The sequence below is a fragment of the Somniosus microcephalus genome, chromosome 22 (assembly GCF_052327205.1).
Source record: "Somniosus microcephalus isolate GS21.2 chromosome 22, FLI_Smic_1.0, whole genome shotgun sequence".
Taxonomy (NCBI): Eukaryota; Metazoa; Chordata; class Chondrichthyes; order Squaliformes; family Somniosidae; genus Somniosus; species Somniosus microcephalus.
The window spans coordinates 45,405,313-45,427,540 of record NC_141008.1 but is presented as its reverse complement, the minus strand read 5'-3'; positions in this window follow the sequence as shown (position 1 = coordinate 45,427,540).

Below are 22,228 nucleotides of genomic sequence, written 5' to 3'. Positions count from 1 at the left end.
AACTGCACTACGCTCATCCACACACCTAGTCACCCCCTTGAAAAATTCAATCAAATTGGTTAGACATGATCTCCCCCTGACAAAGCCATGCTGACTATCCTTGATTAATCCTTGCCTCTCCAAGCGGAGACTAATTCTGTCCCTCAGAATTTTTTCCAATAATTTCCCTACCACTGATGTTAGGCTCACTGGCCTGTAATTCCCTGGTTTATCCCTACTACCTTTCTTGAATAATGATACTACGTTAGCTGTTCTCCAGTCCTCTGGCACCTCCCCTGTGGCCAGAGAGGTTCTGAAAATTTGTGTCAGAGCCTCGGCAATCTCCTCCCTTGCCTCACACAGCAGCCTGGGATACATCTCATCAGGGCCTGGGGATTTATCCACTTTTAAGCCCGCTAAAACCACTAGTACCTCCTCCCTCTCAATACTAATTTGTTCAAGTATATCACAACCCACCCTGCCTGATTTCTATGCCTACATCGTTCTTCTCCATAGTGAACACAGATGCAAAATATTCATTTAAAACCTCACCTACATCTTCCGGCTCTACACACAGATTGCCACTTTGGTCCCAAATGGGTCCTACTCTTTCCCTGGTTATCCTCTTGCCCGTAATATACTTATAAAACACCTTGGGATTTTCCTTTATTTTGTCCACCAGTGTTTTTTCATGCCCCCTCTATGCTCTCCTAATTTCTTTTTTAAGTACCCCCCTGCACTTTCTATGCTCCTCTAGGGCTTCCAATGTTTTTAGTCCTTTGTATCTGCCAAAAGCCTCCCTTTTTTTCCAAATTCATTCTTGTATATCCCTTGACATCCAGGGTTCCCTGGGCTTGTTGGTCCCACCCTTGACCTTTACGGGAACATGTTGGCATTGTACTCTCTTTATTTCCTTTCTGAAAGACTCCCATTGCTCTGATGTGGATTTTCCTACAAGTAGCTGATCCCAGTCCACTTTGGCCAGGTCCTGCCTTATCATATTAAAATCGGTCTTCCCCCAATTTAGAACCTTTATTTCCGGTCCATCTTTGTCCTTTTCCATTACTACCTTAAATCTCACCGAATTATGGTCACTGTCACCAAAATGCTCTTCTACTAACACTTCTACCACTTGCCCGGCTACATTCCCTAGAATTAGGTCCAGTACCGCCCCCTCTCTTGTAGGACTTTCTACATGCTGGCTCAAAAAGCTCTCCTGGATGCACTTTAAGAATTCCGCTTCCTCTAAGCCTTTCACATTCTGATTATCCCAGTTAATATTGGGGAAGTTGAAATCCCCTACTATTATTACCCTATTATTTCTACACTTCTCTGAGATTTGCCTACATATCTGTTCCTCTTTCTCCCCCTGACTATTTGGGAGCCTATAGTACACTCCCAGCAAAGTGCTTGCCCCCTTTTTGTTTTTAAGTTCTACCCATATGGCCTCATTAGAGGAACCTGCTAAGATATCATCCCTCCTTACAGCAGTAATTGACTCCTTGATTAATATTGTGACACCCCCTCCTCTTTTACACCCCCCTCTCTCTCACCTGAAGATTCTATACCCCGGAATATTGAGCTGCCAGTCCTGCCCCCCCCTCAACCATGTCTCTTTGATAGCAACAATATCATGTGTTCATCGACACCTTCAATTCATCTGCCTTACTCGCAAGACTCCTTGCACTAAAATAAATGCCATCCAGCCTTGCCATACTCCCTTGTGCCGTTACATATTTGCTCTGCCTTCCAGGCTGATTTGTTTTTTCCTCTATATTTGACTGTGCATCACCCCCTACTATAGCTCCACTCCGTATCCCATCCCCCTGCCAAGTTAATTTAAACCCCCCCACCGCCCCCCAACAGTACTAGCAAACCTCCCCGCAAGCATGTTGGTCTCGTTCCAGTTTCTGGTTGCCGAGGTAAGGGATGTCAATTCTACTGAACGGAACACTTGTAACAAAAGTAGCACTCCCAGGGCAGGTACAGCATGGGTTAGATACAGAGTAAAGCTCCCTCTACACTGTCCCATCAAACACTCCCAGGGCAGGTATAGCACGGGTTAGATAAAGAGTAAAGCTCCCACTATACTGCCCCATCAAACACTCCCAGGGCAGGTGCAGCACGGGTTAGATACAGAGTAAAGCTCCCTCTACACTGTCCATCAAACACTCCCAGGGCAGGTACAGCATAGGTTAGATACAGAGTAAAGCTCCCTCTACACTGTCCATCAAACACTCCCAGGGCAGGCACAGCACGGGTTAGATACAGAGTAAAGCTCCCTCTACACTGTCCCATCAAACACTCCCAGGGCAGGTACAGCACGGGTTAGATACAGAGTAAAGCTCCCTCTACACTGTCCCATCAAACACTGCCAGGGCAGGTACAGCACGGGATAGATGCAGAGTAAAGCTTCCTCTACACTGTCCCATCAAACACTGCCAGGGCAAGTACAGCACGGGATAGATACAGAGTAAAGCTTCCTCTACACTGTCCAATCAAACACTCTCTCTCTCTCCTTCCCTCTCTCTCCTTCAATCTCTCTCTCTCTCCTTCCCTCTCTCTCTCCCTCTCTCCTTCCATCTCTCTCTCTCTCTCTCTCTCTCTCCTTCCCTCCATCTCTTCCCCCCAGTCGCTCCCTCTCTCTCTTCCTGACAATGTCTCATCAAACACTCCCAGGGCAGGTACAGCACGGGTTAGATACAGAGTAAAGCTCCCTCTACACTGTCCCATCAAACACTCCCAGGGCAGGTACAGCACGGGGTTAGATACAGAGTCAAGCTCCCTCTACACTGTCCCATCAAACACTCCCAGGGCAGGTACAGCATGGGATAGATACAGAGAAAAGCTCGCTCTACACTGTCCCATCAAACACTCCCAGGGCAGGTACAGCAGGGGATAGATACAGAGTAAAGCTCCCTCTACACTGTCCCATCAAACACTCCCAGGGCAGGTACAGCACGGGTTAGATACAGAGTAAAGCTCCCCCTACACTGTCCCATCAAACACTCCCAGGGCAGGTCCAGCAGGGGATAGATACAGAGTAAAGCTCCCTCTACACTGTCCCATCAAACACTCCGGGGCAGGTACAGCACAGGGTTAGATACAGAGTAAAGCTCCCTCTACACTGTCCCGTCAAACACTCCCAGTGCAGGTACAGCACGGGGTTAGATACAGAGTAAAGCTCCCTCTACACTGTCCCATCAAACATTGCCAGGGCAGGTACAGCACGGGATAGATACAGAGTAAAGCTTCCTCTACACTGTCCCATCAAACACTGCCAGGGCAAGTACAGCACGGGATAGATACAGAGTAAAGCTTCCTCTACACTGTCCCATGAAACACTGCCAGGGCAAGTACAGCGCGGGATAGATACAGAGTAAAGCTCCCTCTACACTGTCCAATCAAACACTCTCTCTCTCTCCTTCCCCCTCTCTCTCTCTCTCTCTCCTTCAATCTCTCTCTCTCTCCTTCCCTCTCTCTCTCCCTCTCTCCTTCCATCTCTCTCTCTCTCTCTCTCTCCTTCCCTCCATCTCTTCCCCCCAGTCGCTCCCTCTCTCTCTTCCTGACACTGTCTCATCAAACACTCCCAGGGCAGGTACAGCATGGGTTAGATACAGAGTAAAGCTCCCTCTACACTGTCTCATCAAACACTCCCAGGGCAGGTACAGCACGGGTTAGATACAGAGTAAAGCTCCCCCTACACTGTCCCATCAAACACTCCCAGGGCAGGTACAGCACGGGGTTAGATACAGAGTAAAGCTCCCTCTACACTGTCCCGTCAAACACTCCCAGGGCAGGTACAGGGGTTAGATACAGTGTAAAGCTCCCTCTACACTGTCCCATCAAACACTCCAGGGCAGGTACAGCACGGGTTAGATACAGAGTAAAGCTCCCTCTACACTGTTCCAGCCTCAACGTACTGGTGCAGTATTGTTCCCACGTCTCACAGCAGCTCCCCTGACACTGACTGAGACTGAGATCTTGCGGGACGATGGGTAGTTTTGTTATGTGGTTGATTTGCCCCCGAATATGTTTCACAGCCAAGCAAAGAAGGGCATTTTCGCGCTTCGATCGGGGCTGGATTGAAATAATCACCAAGCACCAAGTCTCAGCAGCTGAGGAGAGTTTAGATTTAGAATCGGCTAAAGATTGTTAGAGAATGTGTGGGAATTGAAAAGATAGTGGGGGTGGAGAGTGGGGATTGTGACCATGAGCAGGTCTAATGAATTGATTCTTGTGAAGCAGGGCAGGGAAGCTGAGTCTTGTGTAATTGTCACAGGGCCAGTTACATGATCAGCTTCCACTCGCCTTCCCACCTGGATTCTCCACAATGCCAATCAGAAGCTGACTGAGATGGAATTTACAGCGACTGGCAATGCCCCAAAAACACCAACCAAGAACGTGTTGACATTTGGAGAGGGTGGTTTAACATTTCTGTTTTAGCGGAGTTTATTTTTAATTCTGGGGATGCTGCAGAACAATCACAGTTTCTGTTGCGATGCAGACACACATCAAATGTCATCTTATTAAGGGTCGCTGACCTGCTGAGTAACAGCACATCGATGTCAAAGCCAGTCTGTCTACAACACGGAGCAGAGAGGATACAAACACCCACACCCGAAGCGAGAGATCAGACCCGATGTGACAGTGAGAGGCTGGGATCCGCTTTGAACCAACAGCGAGAGAAAGCTGTGGGTGCACTGAGATGGTGTTTCACAACCTGTTCAGAGTTACAAAGGCACCCCGTTTAAAGGCTCCATTTCATTGGCGGAATCAAGTTCCAGCAGCCAATCATGAAGCATCCTCAGTAATGAACCCCTACCCCAGAATAAATGTCCTAAAGTCTGAACACAAGACAGGCTGATCGACACCTCCCCACACAGACCGCATGGGTTCCGGACCCCTGACTGTCACTCTATGGGTTTAGGGTCTCATTGAATGTCACTCTATGGGTTCAGAGTCTCACTGACCGTCACTCTGTGCGTTTAGGGTCTCAATAACGGTCACTCTATGGGTTTAGGGTCTCATTGAATGTCACTCTATGGGTTTAGGGTCTCACTGACCGTCACTCTGTGCGTTTAGGGTCTCACTGACCGTCACTCTATGGGTTTAGGGTCTCACTGACCGTCACTCTATGGGTTTAGGGCCTCACTGAATGTCACTCTATGGGTTTAGGGTCACACTGACCGTCACTCTGTGCGTTTAGGGTCTCACTGACCGTCACTCTATCGGTTTAGGGTCTCACTGACTGTCACTCTATGGGTTTAGGGTCTCACTGACTGTCACTCTATGGGTTTAGGTTCTCACTGACCATCACTCTGTGCGTTTAGGGTCTCACTGACCGTCACTCTATGGGTTTAGGGTCTCACTGACTGTTACTCTATGGGTTTAGGGTCTCACTGACTGTCATTCTATGGGTTTAGGGTCTCACTGACCGTCACTCTATGGGTTTAGGGTCTCACTGACTGTCACTCTATGGGTTTAGGGTCTCACTGACTGCCACTATATGGGTTTAGGGTCTCACTGAATGTCACTCTATGGGTTTAGGGTCTCACTGAATATCACTCTATGGGTTTAGGGTCTCACTGACTGTCACTCTATGGGTTGAGGTCTCACTGACTGTCACTCTATGGGTTTAGGGTCTCACTCACTGTCACTCTATGGGTTTAGGGTCTCACTGACTGTCACTCTATTGCTTTAGGGTCTCACTGACTGTCACTCTATGGGTTTAGGGTCTCACTCAATGTCACTCTATGGGTTTAGGGTCTCACTGACTGTCACTCTATGGGTTTAAGGTCTCACTGTCTGTCACTCTATGGGTTTAGGGTCTCACTGAATATCACTCTATGGGTTTAGGGTCTCACTGACTGTCACTCTATGGGTTTAAGGTCTCACTGTCTGTCACTCTATGGGTTTAAGGTCTCACTGAATGTCACTCTATGAGTTTAGGTTCTCACTGACTGTCACTCTATGGGTTTAGGGTCTCACTGAATGTCACTCTATGGGTTTAGGGTCTCACTGACTGTCACTCTATGGGTTTAAGGTCTCACTGACCGTCACTCTATGGGTTGAGGGTCTCACTGACTGTCACTCTATGGGTTTAGGGTCTCACTCACTGTCACTCTATGGGTTTAGTGTCTCACTGACTGTCACTCTATTGGTTTCAGGTCTCACTGTCTGTCACTCTATGGGTTTAGGGTCTCACTGACTCACTCTATGGGTTTAGGGTCTCACTGACCATCACTCTATGGGTTTAGGGTCTCACTGACCATCACTCTATGGGATTAGTGTCTCACTGACTGTCACTCTATGGGTTTAGGGTCTCACTGACTGTCGCTCTATGGGTTTAGGGTCTCACTGACTGTCACTCTATGGGTTTAGGGTCTCACTGACTGTCACTCTATGGGTTTAGGGTCTCACTGACTGTCACTCTATGGGTTTAGTGTCTCACTGACTGTCACTCTATGGGTTTAGGGTCTCACTGACTGTCACTCTATGGGTTTAGTGTCTCACTGACTGTCACTCGATGGGTTTAGGGTCTCACTGACTGTCACTCTATGGGTTTAGGGTCTCACTGACTGTCACTCTATGGGTTTAGGGTCTCACTGACTGTCACTCTATGGGTTTAGGGTCTCACTGACTGTCACTCTATGGGTTTAGGGTCTCACTGACTGTCACTCTATGGGTTTAGGGTCTCACTGACTGTCACTCTATGGGTTTAGTGTCTCACTGACTGTCACTCTATGGGTTTAGGGTCTCACTGACTGTCACTCTATGGGTTTAGGGTCTCACTGACTGTCACTCTATGGGTTTAGGGTCTCACTGAGTGTCACTCTATGGGTTTAGGGTCTCACTGACTCACTTCAAGGGTTTAGGGTCTCACTGACCGTCACTCTATGGGTTTAGGGTCTCACTGACCGTCACTCTATTGGTTTAGGGTCTCACCGTCTGTCACTCTATGGGTTTAGGGTCTCACTCACCATCACTCTATGGGTTTAGGGTCTCACTGACTGTCACTCTATGGGTTTAGGGTCTCACTGCATGTCACTCTATGGGTTTAGGGTCTCAATGACCGTCACTCTATGGGTTTAGGGTCTCACTGACCGTCACTCTGTGGGTTTAGGGTCTCACTGACTGTCACTCTTTGGGTTTAGGGTCTCACTGACTGTCATTCTATGGGTTTAGTGTCTCACTGACTGTCAATCTAATGGTTTAGGGTCTCACTGACCGTCACTCTATGAGTTTAGGGTCTCACTGACTGTCACTCTAATTGTTTAGGGTCTCACTGACTGTCACTCAATGGGTTTAGGGTCTCACTGACTGTCACTTTATGGGTTTAGGGTCTCACTGACTGTCACTCTATGAGTTTAGAGCCTCACTGACGGTCACTCTATGGCTTTAGGGTCTCACTGACTGTCACTCTATGGGTTTAGTGTCTCACTGACCGTCACTCTCTGGGCTCAGGGTCTCACTGACTGTCACTCTATGGGTTTAGGGTCTAACTGACTCTCACTCTATGGGTTTAGGGTCTCACTGACCGTCACTCTAAGGGTTTAGGGTCTCACTGACCATCACGCTATGGGTTTAGGGTCTCACTGACCGTCAATCTATGGGTTTAGGGTCTCAATGACCATCACTCTATGGGGTTAGGGTCTCACTGACCATCACGCTATGGGTTTAGGGTCTCACTGACCGTCAGTCTATGGGATTAGGGTCTCACTGACCGTCACTCTATCGGCTTAGGGTCTCACTGAATGTCACTTTATGGGTTTAGGGTCTCACTGACCGTCACTCTATCGGTTTAGGGTCTCACTCAATGTCACTTTATGGGTTTAGCGTCTCACTGACCGTCACTCTATCGGTTTAGGGTCACACTGAATGTCACTTTATGGGTTTAGGGTCTCACTGACCGTCACTCTATGGGTTTAGGGTCTCACTGACTGTCACTCTATGGGTTTAGGGTCTCACTGACCGTCACTCTATGGGTTTAGGGTCTCACTGACCGTCACTCTATGGGTTTAGGGTCTAACTGACTGTCACTCTAGGGTTTAGTGTCTCACTGACCGTCACTCTATGGGTTTAGGGTCTCACTGTCACTCTATGGGCTCAGGGTCTCACTGAATGTCACTCTTTAGGTTTATGGTCTCACTGACTGTCACTCTATGGGTTTAGAGCCTCACTGACGGTCACTCTATGGGTTTGGGTCTCACTGACCATCACGCTATGGGTTTAGGGTCTCACTGACCATCACTCTATGGGTTTAGAGCCTCACTGACGGCCACTCTATGGGTTTGGGTCTCACTGACCATCACGCTATGGGTTTAGGGTCTCACATGACCGTCACTCTACGGGTTTAGGGTCTCACTGACCGTCATTCTAAGGGTTTAGGGTCTCACTGACTGTCACCCTATGGGTTTAGGGTCTCACTGACCGTCACTCTATGGGTTTAAGGTCTCACTGACCGTCACTCTATGGGTTTAGGGTCTCACTGACCGTCACTCTATGGGTTTAGGTTCTCACTGACTTTCGCTCTTTGGGGTTAGGGTCTCACTGAATGTCACTCTATGGGTTTAGGGTCTCACTGACTTTCACTCTTTGGGGTTAGGGTCTCACTGAAAGTCACTCTATGGGTTTAAGGCCTCACTGACTGTCACTCTATGGGTTTAGGGTCTCACTGACCGTCACTCTATGGGTTTAGGGTCTCACTGTCTGTCACTCCATGGGTTTAGCGTCTCACTGAATGTCACTCGATGGGTTTAGGGTCTCGCTGTCTGTTAGTCTATGGGTTTACGGTCTCGCTGACTGTCACTCTATGGGTTTAGGGTCTCACTGACTGCCACTATATGGGTTTAGGGTCTCACTGAATGTCACTTTATGGGTTTAGGTTCTCACTGACTGTCACTCTATGGGTTTAGGGTCTCACTGACTGTCACTCTATGGGTTTAGAGTCTCACTGACTGTCACTCTATGGGTTTAGCGTCTCACTGACTGCCACTATATGGGTTTAGGGTCTCACTGAATGTCACTCTATGGGTTTAGGGTCTCACTGAATATCACTCTATGGGTTTAGGGTCTCACTGACTGTCACTCTATGGGTTGAGGTCTCACTGACTGTCACTCTATGGGTTTAGGGTCTCACTCACTGTCACTCTATGGGTTTAGGGTCTCACTGACTGTCACTCTATTGCTTTAGGGTCTCACTGACTGTCACTCTATGGGTTTAGGGTCTCACTGAATGTCACTCTATGGGTTTAGGATCTCACTGACTGTCACTCTATGGGTTTAAGGACTCACTGACCGTCACTCTATGGGTTTAGGGTCTCACTGACCGTCACTCTATGGGTTTAGGTTCTCACTGACTTTCGCTCTTTGGGGTTGGGTCTCAATGAATGTCACTCTATGGGTTTAGGGTCTCACTGACTTTCACTCTTTGGGGTTAGGGTCTCACTGAAAGTCACTCTATGGGTTTAAGGCCTCACTGACTGTCACTCTATGGGTTTAGGGTCTCACTGACCGTCACTCTATGGGTTTAGGGTCTCACTGTCTGTCACTCCATGGGTTTAGCGTCTCACTGAATGTCACTCGATGGGTTTAGGGTCTCGCTGTCTGTCACTCTATGGGTTTACGGTCTCGCTGACTGTCACTCTATGGGTTTAGGGTCTCACTGACTGCCACTATATGGGTTTAGGGTCTCACTGAATGTCACTTTATGGGTTTAGGTTCTCACTGACTGTCACTCTATGGGTTTAGGGTCTCACTGACTGTCACTCTATGGGTTTAGAGTCTCACTGACTGTCACTCTATGGGTTTAGCGTCTCACTGACTGCCACTATATGGGTTTAGGGTCTCACTGAATGTCACTCTATGGGTTTAGGGTCTCACTGAATATCACTCTATGGGTTTAGGGTCTCACTGACTGTCACTCTATGGGTTGAGGTCTCACTGACTGTCACTCTATGGGTTTAGGGTCTCACTCACTGTCACTCTATGGGTTTAGGGTCTCACTGACTGTCACTCTATTGCTTTAGGGTCTCACTGACTGTCACTCTATGGGTTTAGGGTCTCACTGAATGTCACTCTATGGGTTTAGGATCTCACTGACTGTCACTCTATGGGTTTAAGGTCTCACTGTCTGTCACTCTATGGGTTTAGGGTCTCACTGAATGTCACTCTATGGGTTTAGGGTCTCACTGACTGTCACTCTATGGGTTTAAGGTCTCACTGACCATCACTCTCTGGGTTGAGGGTCTCACTGACTGTCACTCTATGGGTTTAGGGTCTCACTGACTGTCACTCTATTGGTTTCAGGTCTCACTGTCTGTCACTCTATGGGTTTAGGGTCTCACTGACTCACTCTATGGGTTTAGGGTCTCACTGACTGTCACTCTATGGGTTTAGGTTCTCACTGACTGTCACTCTATGGGTTTAGGGCCTCACTGACTGTCACTCTTTGGGTTTAGGGTCTCACTGACTGCCACTATATGGGTTTAGGGTCTCACTGAATGTCACTCTATGGGTTTAGGGTCTCACTGAATGTCACTCTATGGGTTTAGGGTCTCACTGACTGTCACTCTATGGGTTTAGGGTCTCACTGACCATCACTCTATGGGTTTAGGGTCTCACTGACCATCACTCTATGGGTTTAGGGTCTCACTGACTGTCACTCTATGGGTTTAGGGTCTCACTGACTGTCGCTCTATGGGTTTAGGGTCTCACTGACCATCACTCTAAGGGTTTAGGGTCTCACTGAATGTCACTCTATGGGTTTAGGGTCTCACTGACTGTCACTCTATGGGTTTAAGGTCTCACTGTCTGTCACTCTATGGGTTTAGGGTCTCACTGAATGTCACTCTATGGGTTTAGGGTCTCACTGAATGTCACTCTATGGGTTTAGGGTCTCACTGACTGTCACTCTATTGCTTTAGGGTCTCACTGACTGTCACTCTATGGGTTTAGGGTCTCACTGAATGTCACTCTATGGGTTTAGGGTCTCACTGACTGTCACTCTATGGGTTTAAGGTCTCACTGTCTGTCACTCTATGGGTTTAGGGTCTCACTGAATGTCACTCTATGGGTTTAGGGTCTCACTGACTGTCACTCTATGGGTTTAAGGTCTCACTGTCTGTCACTCTGTGGGTTTAGGTTCTCACTGACTGTCACTCTATGGGTTTAGGGTCTCACTGAATGTCACTCTATGGGTTTAGGGTCTCACTGACTGTCACTCTATGGGTTTAAGGTCTCACTGACCATCACTCTCTGGGTTGAGGGTCTCACTGACTGTCACTCTATGGGTTTAGTGTCTCACTGACTGTCACTCTATTGGTTTCAGGTCTCACTGTCTGTCACTCTATGGGTTTAGGGTCTCACTGACTCACTCTATGGGTTTAGGGTCTCACTGACTGTCACTCTATGGGTTTAGGATCTCACTGACTGTCACTCTATGGGTTTAAGGTCTCACTGACCGTCACTCTATGGGTTTAGGGTCTCACTGACCGTCACTCTATGGGTTTAGGTTCTCACTGACTTTCGCTCTTTGGGGTTAGGGTCTCACTGAATGTCACTCTATGGGTTTAGGGTCTCACTGACTTTCACTCTTTGGGGTTAGGGTCTCACTGAAAGTCACTCTATGGGTTTAAGGCCTCACTGACTGTCACTCTATGGGTTTAGGGTCTCACTGACCGTCACTCTATGGGTTTAGGGTCTCACTGTCTGTCACTCCATGGGTTTAGCGTCTCACTGAATGTCACTCGATGGGTTTAGGGTCTCGCTGTCTGTCACTCTATGGGTTTACGGTCTCGCTGACTTTCACTCTATGGGTTTAGGGTCTCACTGACTGCCACTATATGGGTTTAGGGTCTCACTGAATGTCACTTTATGGGTTTAGGTTCTCACTGACTGTCACTCTATGGGTTTAGGGTCTCACTGACTGTCACTCTATGGGTTTAGAGTCTCACTGACTGTCACTCTATGGGTTTAGCGTCTCACTGACTGCCACTATATGGGTTTAGGGTCTCACTGAATGTCACTCTATGGGTTTAGGGTCTCACTGAATATCACTCTATGGGTTTAGGGTCTCACTGACTGTCACTCTATGGGTTGAGGTCTCACTGACTGTCACTCTATGGGTTTAGGGTCTCACTCACTGTCACTCTATGGGTTTAGGGTCTCACTGACTGTCGCTCTATTGCTTTAGGGTCTCACTGACTGTCACTCTATGGGTTTAGGGTCTCACTGAATGTCACTCTATGGGTTTAGGATCTCACTGACTGTCACTCTATGGGTTTAAGGTCTCACTGTCTGTCACTCTATGGGTTTAGGGTCTCACTGAATGTCACTCTATGGGTTTAGGGTCTCACTGACTGTCACTCTATGGGTTTAAGGTCTCACTGACCATCACTCTCTGGGTTGAGGGTCTCACTGACTGTCACTCTATGGGTTTAGGGTCTCACTCACTGTCACTCTATGGGTTTAGTGTCTCACTGACTGTCACTCTATTGGTTTCAGGTCTCACTGTCTGTCACTCTATGGGTTTAGGGTCTCACTGACTCACTCTATGGGTTTAGGGTCTCACTGACTGTCACTCTATGGGTTTAGGTTCTCACTGACTGTCACTCTATGGGTTTAGGGCCTCACTGACTGTCACTCTTTGGGTTTAGGGTCTCACTGACTGCCACTATATGGGTTTAGGGTCTCACTGAATGTCACTCTATGGGTTTAGGGTCTCACTGAATGTCACTCTATGGGTTTAGGGTCTCACTGACTGTCACTCTATGGGTTTAGGGTCTCACTGACCATCACTCTATGGGTTTAGGGTCTCACTGACCATCACTCTATGGGTTTAGGGTCTCACTGACTGTCACTCTATGGGTTTAGGGTCTCACTGACTGTCGATCTATGGGTTTAGGGTCTCACTGACCATCACTCTAAGGGTTTAGGGTCTCACTGAATGTCACTCTATGGGTTTAGGGTCTCACTGACTGTCACTCTATGGGTTTAAGGTCTCACTGTCTGTCACTCTATGGGTTTAGGGTCTCACTGAATGTCACTCTATGGGTTTAGGGTCTCACTGAATGTCACTCTATGGGTTTAGGGTCTCACTGACTGTCAATCTATTGCTTTAGGGTCTCACTGACTGTCACTCTATGGGTTTAGGGTCTCACTGAATGTCACTCTATGGGTTTAGGGTCTCACTGACTGTCACTCTATGGGTTTAAGGTCTCACTGTCTGTCACTCTATGGGTTTAGGGTCTCACTGAATGTCACTCTATGGGTTTAGGGTCTCACTGACTGTCACTCTATGGGTTTAAGGTCTCACTGTCTGTCACTCTGTGGGTTTAGGTTCTCACTGACTGTCACTCTATGGGTTTAGGGTCTCACTGAATGTCACTCTATGGGTTTAGGGTCTCACTGACTGTCACTCTATGGGTTTAAGGTCTCACTGACCATCACTCTCTGGGTTGAGGGTCTCACTGACTGTCACTCTATGGGTTTAGTGTCTCACTGACTGTCACTCTATTGGTTTCAGGTCTCACTGTCTGTCACTCTATGGGTTTAGGGTCTCACTGACTCACTCTATGGGTTTAGGGTCTCACTGACTGTCACTCTATGGGTTTAGGTTCTCACTGACTGTCACTCTATGGGTTTAGGGCCTCACTGACTGTCACTCTTTGGGTTTAGGGTCTCACTGACTGCCACTATATGGGTTTAGGGTCTCACTGAATGTCACTCTATGGGTTTAGGGTCTCACTGAATGTCACTCTATGGGTTTAGGGTCTCACTGACTGTCACTCTATGGGTTTAGGGTCTCACTGACCATCACTCTATGGGTTTATGGTCTCACTGACCATCACTCTATGGGTTTAGCGTCTCACTGACTGTCACTCTATCGGTTTAGGGTCTCACTGACTGTCGCTCTATGGGTTTAGGGTCTCACTGACCATCACTCTAAGGGTTTAGGGTCTCACTGAATGTCACTCTATGGGATTAGGGTCTCACTGACTGTCACTCTATGGGTTTAAGGTCTCACTGTCTGTCACTCTATGGGTTTATGGTCTCACTGAATGTCACTCTATGGGTTTAGGGTCTCACTGAATGTCACTCTATGGGTTTAGGGTCTCACTGACTGTCACTCTATGGGTTTAGGGTCTCACTGACTGTCACTCTATGGGTTTAGGGTCTCACTGACTGTCACTCTATGGGTTTAGGGTCTCACTGACTGTCACTCTATGGGTTTAGTGTCTCACTGACTGTCACTCTATGGGTTTAGGGTCTCACTGACTGTCACTCTATGGGTTTAGGGTCTCACTGACTGTCACTCTATGGGTTTAGGGTCTCACTGAGTGTCACTCTATGGGTTTAGGGTCTCACTGACTCACTTCAAGGGTTTAGGGTCTCACTGACCGTCACTCTATGGGTTTAGGGTCTCACTGACCGTCACTCTATTGGTTTAGAGTCTCACCGACTGTCACTCTATGGGTTTAGGGTCTCACTGACCGTCACTCTATGGGTTTAGGGTCTCACTGACTGTCACTCTATGGGTTTAGGGTCTCACTGCATGTCACTCTATGGGTTTAGGGTCTCAATGACCATCACTCTATGGGTTTAGGGTCTCACTGACCGTCACTCTGTGGGTTTAGGGTCTCACTGACTGTCACTCTTTGGGTTTAGGTTCTCACTGACTGTCATTCTATGGGTTTAGAGCCTCACTGACGGTCACTCTATGGCTTTAGGGTCTCACTGACTGTCACTCTATGGGTTTAGTGTCTCACTGACCGTCACTCTCTGGGCTCAGTGTCTCACTGACTGTCACTCTATGGGTTTAGGGTCTAACTGACTCTCACTCTATGGGTTTAGGGTCTCACTGACCGTCACTCTAAGGGTTTAGGGTCTCACTGACCATCACTCTATGGGTTTAGGGTCTCACTGACCGTCAATCTATGGGTTTAGGGTCTCAATGACCATCACTCTATGGGGTTAGGGTCTCACTGACCATCACGCTATGGGTTTAGGGTCTCACTGACCATCAGTCTATGGGATTAGGGTCCCACTGACCGTCACTCTATCGGCTTAGGGTCTCACTGAATGTCACTTTATGGGTTTAGGGTCTCACTGACCGTCACTCTATCGGTTTAGGGTCTCACTGAATGTCACTTTATGGGTTTAGGGTCTCACTGACCGTCACTCTATCGGTTTAGGGTCACACTGAATGTCACTTTATGGGTTTAGGGTCTCACTGACCGTCACTCTATGGGTTTAGGGTCTCACTGACTGTCACTCTATGGGTTTAGGGTCTCACTGACCGTCACTCTATGGGTTTAGGGTCTCACTGACCGTCACTCTATGGGTTTAGGGTCTAACTGACTGTCACTCTAGGGTTTAGTGTCTCACTGACCGTCACTCTATGGGTTTAGGGTCTCACTGTCACTCCATGGGCTCAGGGTCTCACTGAATGTCACTCTTTAGGTTTATGGTCTCACTGACTGTCACTCTATGGGTTTAGAGCCTCACTGACGGTCACTCTATGGGTTTGGGTCTCACTGACCATCACGCTATGGGTTTAGGGTCTCACTGACCATCACTCTATGGGTTTAGAGCCTCACTGACGGCCACTCTATGGGTTTGGGTCTCACTGACCATCACGCTATGGGTTTAGGGTCTCACATGACCATCACTCTACGGGTTTAGGGTCTCACTGACCGTCATTCTAAGGGTTTAGGGTCTCACTGACTGTCACCCTATGGGTTTAGGGTCTCACTGACCGTCACTCTATGGGTTAAAGGTCTCACTGACTGTCACTCTATGGGTTTAGGGTCTCACTGACCGTCACTCTATGGGTTTAGGTTCTCACTGACTTTCGCTCTTTGGGGTTAGGGTCTCACTGAATGTCACTCTATGGGTTTAGGGTCTCACTGACTTTCACTCTTTGGGGTTAGGGTCTCACTGAATGTCACTCTATGGGTTTAAGGCCTCACTGACTGTCACTCTATGGGTTTAGGGTCTCACTGACCGTCACTCTATGGGTTTAGGGTCTCACTGTCTGTCACTCCATGGGTTTAGCGTCTCACTGAATGTCACTCGATGGGTTTAGGGTCTCGCTGTCTGTCACTCTATGGGTTTACGGTCTCGCTGACTGTCACTCTATGGGTTTAGGGTCTCACTGACTGTCACTCTATGGGTTTAGAGTCTCACTGACTGTCACTCTATGGGTTTAGGGTCTCACTGACTGCCACTATATGGGTTTAGGGTCTCACTGAATGTCACTCTATGGGTTTAGGGTCTCACTGAATATCACTCTATGGGTTTAGGGTCTCACTGACTGTCACTCTATGGGTTGAGGTCTCACTGACTGTCACTCTATGGGTTTAGGGTCTCACTCACTGTCACTCTATGGGTTTAGGGTCTCACTGACTGTCACTCTATTGCTTTAGGGTCTCACTGACTGTCACTCTATGGGTTTACGGTCTCACTGAATGTCACTCTATGGGTTTAGGGTCTCACTGACTGTCACTCTATGGGTTTAAGGTCTCACTGTCTGTCACTCTATGGGTTTAGGGTCTCACTGAATGTCACTCTATGGGTTTAGGGTCTCACTGACTGTCACTCTATGGGTTTAAGGTCTCACTGTCTGTCACTCTGTGGGTTTAGGGTCTCACTGAATGTCACTCTATGAGTTTAGGTTCTCACTGACTGTCACTCTATGGGTTTAGGGTCTCACTGAATGTCACTCTATGGGTTTAGGGTCTCACTGACTGTCACTCTATGGGTTTAAGGTCTCACTGACCATCACTCTCTGGGTTGAGGGTCTCACTGACTGTCACTCTATGGGTTTAGGGTCTCACTCACTGTCACTCTATGGGTTTAGGGTCTCACTGACTCACTCTATGGGTTTAAGGTCTCACTGACTGTCACTCTATGGGTTTAGGTTCTCACTGACTGTCACTCTATGGGTTTAGGGCCTCACTGACTGTCACTCTTTGGGTTTAGGGTCTCACTGACTGCCACTATATGGGTTTAGGGTCTCACTGAATGTCACTCTATGGGTTTAGGGTCTCACTGAATGTCACTCTATGGGTTTAGGGTCTCACTGACAGTCACTCTATGGGTTTAGGGTCTCACTGACCATCACTCTATGGGTTTAGGGTCTCACTGACCATCACTCTATGGGTTTAGGGTCTCACTGACTGTCACTCTATGGGTTTAGGGTCTCACTGACCATCACTCTATGGGTTTAGGGTCTCACTGACCATCACTCTATGGGTTTAGGGTCTCACTGACTGTCGCTCTATGGGTTTAGGGTCTCACTGACTGTCACTCTATGGGTTTAGGGTCTCACTGACTGTCACTCTATGGGTTTAGGGTCTCACTGACTGTCACACTATGGGTTTAGTGTCTCACTGACTGTCACTCTATGGGTTTAGGGTCTCACTGACTGTCACTCTATGGGTTTAGTGTCTCACTGACTGTCACTCTATGGGTTTAGGGTCTCACTGAGTGTCACTCTATGGGTTTAAGGTCTCACTGACTCACTTCAAGGGTTTAGGGTCTCACTGACCGTCACTCTATGGGTTTAGGGTCTCACTGACCGTCACTCTATGGGTTTAGGGTCTCACCGACTGTCACTCTATGGGTTTAGGGTCTCACTGACCGTCACTCTATGGGTTTAGGGTCTCACTGACTGTCACTCTATGGGTTTAGGGTCTCACTGCATGTCACTCTATGGGTTTAGGGTCTCAATGACCGTCACTCTATTGGTTTAGGGTCTCACTGACCGTCACTCTGTGGGTTTAGGGTCTCACTGACTGTCACTCTTTGGGTTTAGGGTCTCACTGACTGTCATTCTATGGGGTTAGTGTCTCACTGACTGACAATCTAATGGTTTAGGGTCTCACTGACCGTCACTTTATGGATTTAGGGTCTCACTGACTGTCACTCTATGGGTTTAGAGCCTCACTGACGGTCACTCTATGGCTTTAGGGTCTCACTGACTGTCACTCTATGGGTTTAGTGTCTCACTGACCGCCACTCTCTGGGCTCAGGGTCTCACTGACTGTCACTCTATGGGTTTAGGGTCTAACTGACTCTCACTCTATTGGTTTAGGGTCTCACTGACCGTCACTCTAAGGGTTTAGGGTCTCACTGAATGTCACTCTATGGGTTTAGGGTCTCACTGACTGTCACTCTATGGGTTTAAGGTCTCACTGTCTGTCACTCTATGGGTTTAGGGTCTCACTGAATGTCACTCTATGGGTTTAGGGTCTCACTGAATGTCACTCTATGGGTTTAGGGTCTCACTGACTGTCACTCTATGGGTTTAGGGTCTCACTGACCATCACTCTATGGGTTTAGGGTCTCACTGACCATCACTCTATGGGTTTAGGGTCTCACTGACTGTCACTCTATGGGTTTAGGGTCTCACTGACTGTCGCTCTATGGGTTTAGGGTCTCACTGACCATCACTCTATGGGTTTAGGGTCTCACTGACTGTCACTCTATGGGTTTAGGGTCTCACTGACTGTCGCTCTATGGGTTTAGGGTCTCACTGACTGTCACTCTATGGGTTTAGGGTCTCACTGACTGTCACGCTATGGGTTTAGGGTCTCACTGACTGTCACTCTATGGGTTTAGTGTCTCACTGACTGTCACTCTATGGGTTTAGGGTCTCACTGACTGCCACTCTATGGGTTTAGGGTCTCACTGACTGTCACTCTATGGGTTTAGGGTCTCACTGAGTGTCACTCTATGGGTTTAGGGTCTCACTGACTCACTTCAAGGGTTTAGGGTCTCACTGACCGTCACTCTATGGGTTTAGGGTCTCACTGACCGTCACTCTATGGGTTTAGGGTCTCACCGACTGTCACGCTATGGGTTTAGGGTCTCACTGACCGTCACTCTATGGGTTTAAGGTCTCACTGACTGTCACTCTATGGGTTTAGGGTCTCACTGCATGTCACTCTATGGGTTTAGGGTCTCAATGACCGTCACTCTATGGGTTTAAGGTCTCACTGACCGTCACTCTGTGGGTTTAGGGTCTCACTGACTGTCACTCTTTGGGTTTAGGATCTCACTGACTGTCATTCTATGGGGTTAGTGTCTCACTGACTGTCAATCTAATGGTTTAGGGTCTCACTGACCGTCACTCTATGGGTTTAGGGTCTCACTGACTGTCACTCAATGGGTTTAGGGTCTCACTGACTGTCACTTTATGGATTTAGGGTCTCACTGACTGTCACTCTATGGGTCTAGAGCCTCACTGACGGTCATTCTATGGCTTTAGGGTCTCACTGACTGTCACTCTATGGGTTTAGTGTCTCACTGACCATCACTCTCTGGGCTCAGGGTCTCACTGACTGTCACTCTATGGGTTTAGGGTCTAACTGACTCTCACTCTATGGGTTTAGGGTCTCACTGACCGTCACTCTAAGGGTTTAGGGTCTCACTGACCATCACTCTATGGGTTTAGGGTCTCACTGACCGTCAATCTATGGGTTTAGGGTCTCAATGACCATCACTCTATGGGGTTAGGGTCTCACTGACCATCACGCTATGGGTTTAGGGTCTCACTGACCGTCAGTCTATGGGATTGGGGTCTCACTGACTGTCACTCTATGGGTTTAGGGTCTCACTGACCATCACTCTATGGGTTTAGGGTCTCACTGACCATCACTCTATGGGTTTAGGGTCTCACTGACTGTCACTCTATGGGTTTAGGGTCTCACTGACCGTCACTCTATGGGTTTAGGGTCTCACTGACCGTCAATTTATGGGTTTAGGGTCTCAATGACCATCACTCTATGGGTTTAGGGTCTCACTGACTGCCACTCTATGGGTTTAGGGTCTCACTGAATGTCACTCTATGGGTTTAGGGTCTCACTGACTGTCACTCTATGGGTTTAGTGTCTCACTGACCGTCACTCTATGGGTTTAGGGTCTCACTGACTGTCACTCTATGGGTTTAGGGTCTCACTGACCATCACTCTATGGGTTTAGGGTCTCACTGACCGTCACTCTATGGGTTTAGGGTCTCACTGACCATCACTCTATCGGCTTAGGGTCTCACTGAATGTCACTTTATGGGTTTAGGGTCTCACTGACCGTCACTCTATCGGTTTAGGGTCTCACTGAATGTCACTTTATGGGTTTAGGGTCTCACTGACCGTCACTCTATCGGTTTAGGGTCACACTGAATATCACTTTATGGGTTTAGGGTCTCACTGACCGTCACTCTATGGGTTTAGGGTCTCACTGACTGTCACTCTATGGGTTTAGGGTCTCACTGACCGTCACTCTATGGGTTTAGGGTCTCACTGACCGTCACTCTATGGGTTTAGGGTCTAACTGACTGTCACTCTATGGGTTTAGTGTCTCACTGACTGTCACTCTATGGGTTTAGGGTCTCACTGTCACTCTATGGGCTCAGGGTCTCACTGAATGTCACTCTTTAGGTTTATGGTGTCACTGACTGTCACTCTATGGGTTTAGAGCCTCACTGACGGTCACTCTATGGGTTTGGGTCTCACTGACCATCACGCTATGGGTTTAGGGTCTCACTGACCGTCACTCTATGGGTTTAGAGCCTCACTGACGGTCACTCTATGGGTTTGGGTCTCACTGACCATCACGCTGTGGGTTTAGGGTCTCACATGACCGTCACTCTACGGGTTTAGGGTCTCACTGACCGTCATTCTCAGGGTTTAGGGTCTCACTGACTGTCACCCTATGGGTTTAGGGTCTCACTGACCGTCACTCTATGGGTTTAAGGTCTCACTGACCGTCACTCTATGGGTTTAGGGTCTCACTGACCGTCACTCTATGGGTTTAGCTTCTCACTGACTTTCGCTCTTTGGGGTTAGGGTCTCACTGAATGTCACTCTATGGGTTTAGGGTCTCACTGACTTTCACTCTTTGGGGTTAGGGTCTCACTGAATGTCACTCTATGGGTTTAAGGTCTCACTGACTGTCACTCTATGGGTTTAGGGTCTCACTGTCTGTCACTCCATGGTTTTAGCGTCTCACTGAATGTCACTCGATGGGTTTAGGGTCTCGCTGTCTGTCACTCTATGGGTTTACGGTCTCGCTGACTGTCACTCTATGGGTTTAGGGTCTCACTGACTGCCACTATATGGGTTTAGGGTCTCACTGAATGTCACTTTATGGGTTTAGGTTCTCACTGACTGTCACTCTATGGGTTTAGGGTCTCACTGACTGTCACTCTATGGGTTTAGAGTCTCACTGACTGTCACTCTATGGGTTTAGGGTCTCACTGACTGCCACTATATGGGTTTAGGGTCTCACTGAATGTCACTCTATGGGTTTAGGGTCTCACTGAATATCACTCTATGGGTTTAGGGTCTCACTGACTGTCACTCTATGGGTTGCGGTCTCACTGACTGTCACTCTATGGGTTTAGGGTCTCACTCACTGTCACTCTATGGGTTTAGGGTCTCACTGACTGTCATTCTATTGCTTTAGGGTCTCACTGACTGTCACTCTATGGGTTTAGGGTCTCACTGAATGTCACTCTATGGGTTTAGGTTCTCACTGACTGTCACTCTATGAGTTTAGGTTCTGACTGACTGTCACTCTATGGGTTTAGGGTCTCACTGAATGTCACTCTATGGGTTTAGGGTCTCACTGACTGTCACTCTATGGGTTTAAGGTCTCACTGACCGTCACTCTATGGGTTGAGGGTCTCACTGACTGTCACTCTATGGGTTTAGGGTCTCACTCACTGTCACTCTATGGGTTTAGTGTCTCACTGACTGTCACTCTATTGGTTTCAGGTCTCACTGTCTGTCACTCTATGGGTTTAGGGTCTCACTGACTCACTCTATGGGTTTAGGGTCTCACTGACTGTCACTCTATGGGTTTAGGTTCTCACTGACTGTCACTCTATGGGTTTAGGGTCTCACTGACTGTCACTCTTTGGGTTTAGGGTCTCACTGACTGCCACTATATGGGTTTAGGGTCTCACTGAATGTCACTCTATGGGTTTAGGGTCTCACTGAATGTCACTCTATGGGTTTAGGGTCTCACTGATTGTCACTCTATGGGTTTAGGGTCTCACTGACTGTCACTCTATGGGTTTAGGGTCTCACTGACCGTCACTCTATGGGTTTAGGGTCTCACTGACTGTCACTCTATGGGTTTAGGGTCTCACTGACTGTCACTCGATGGGTTTAGGGTCTCACTGACTGTCACTCTATGGGTTTAGGGTCTCACTGACTGTCACTCTATGGGTTTAGGGTCT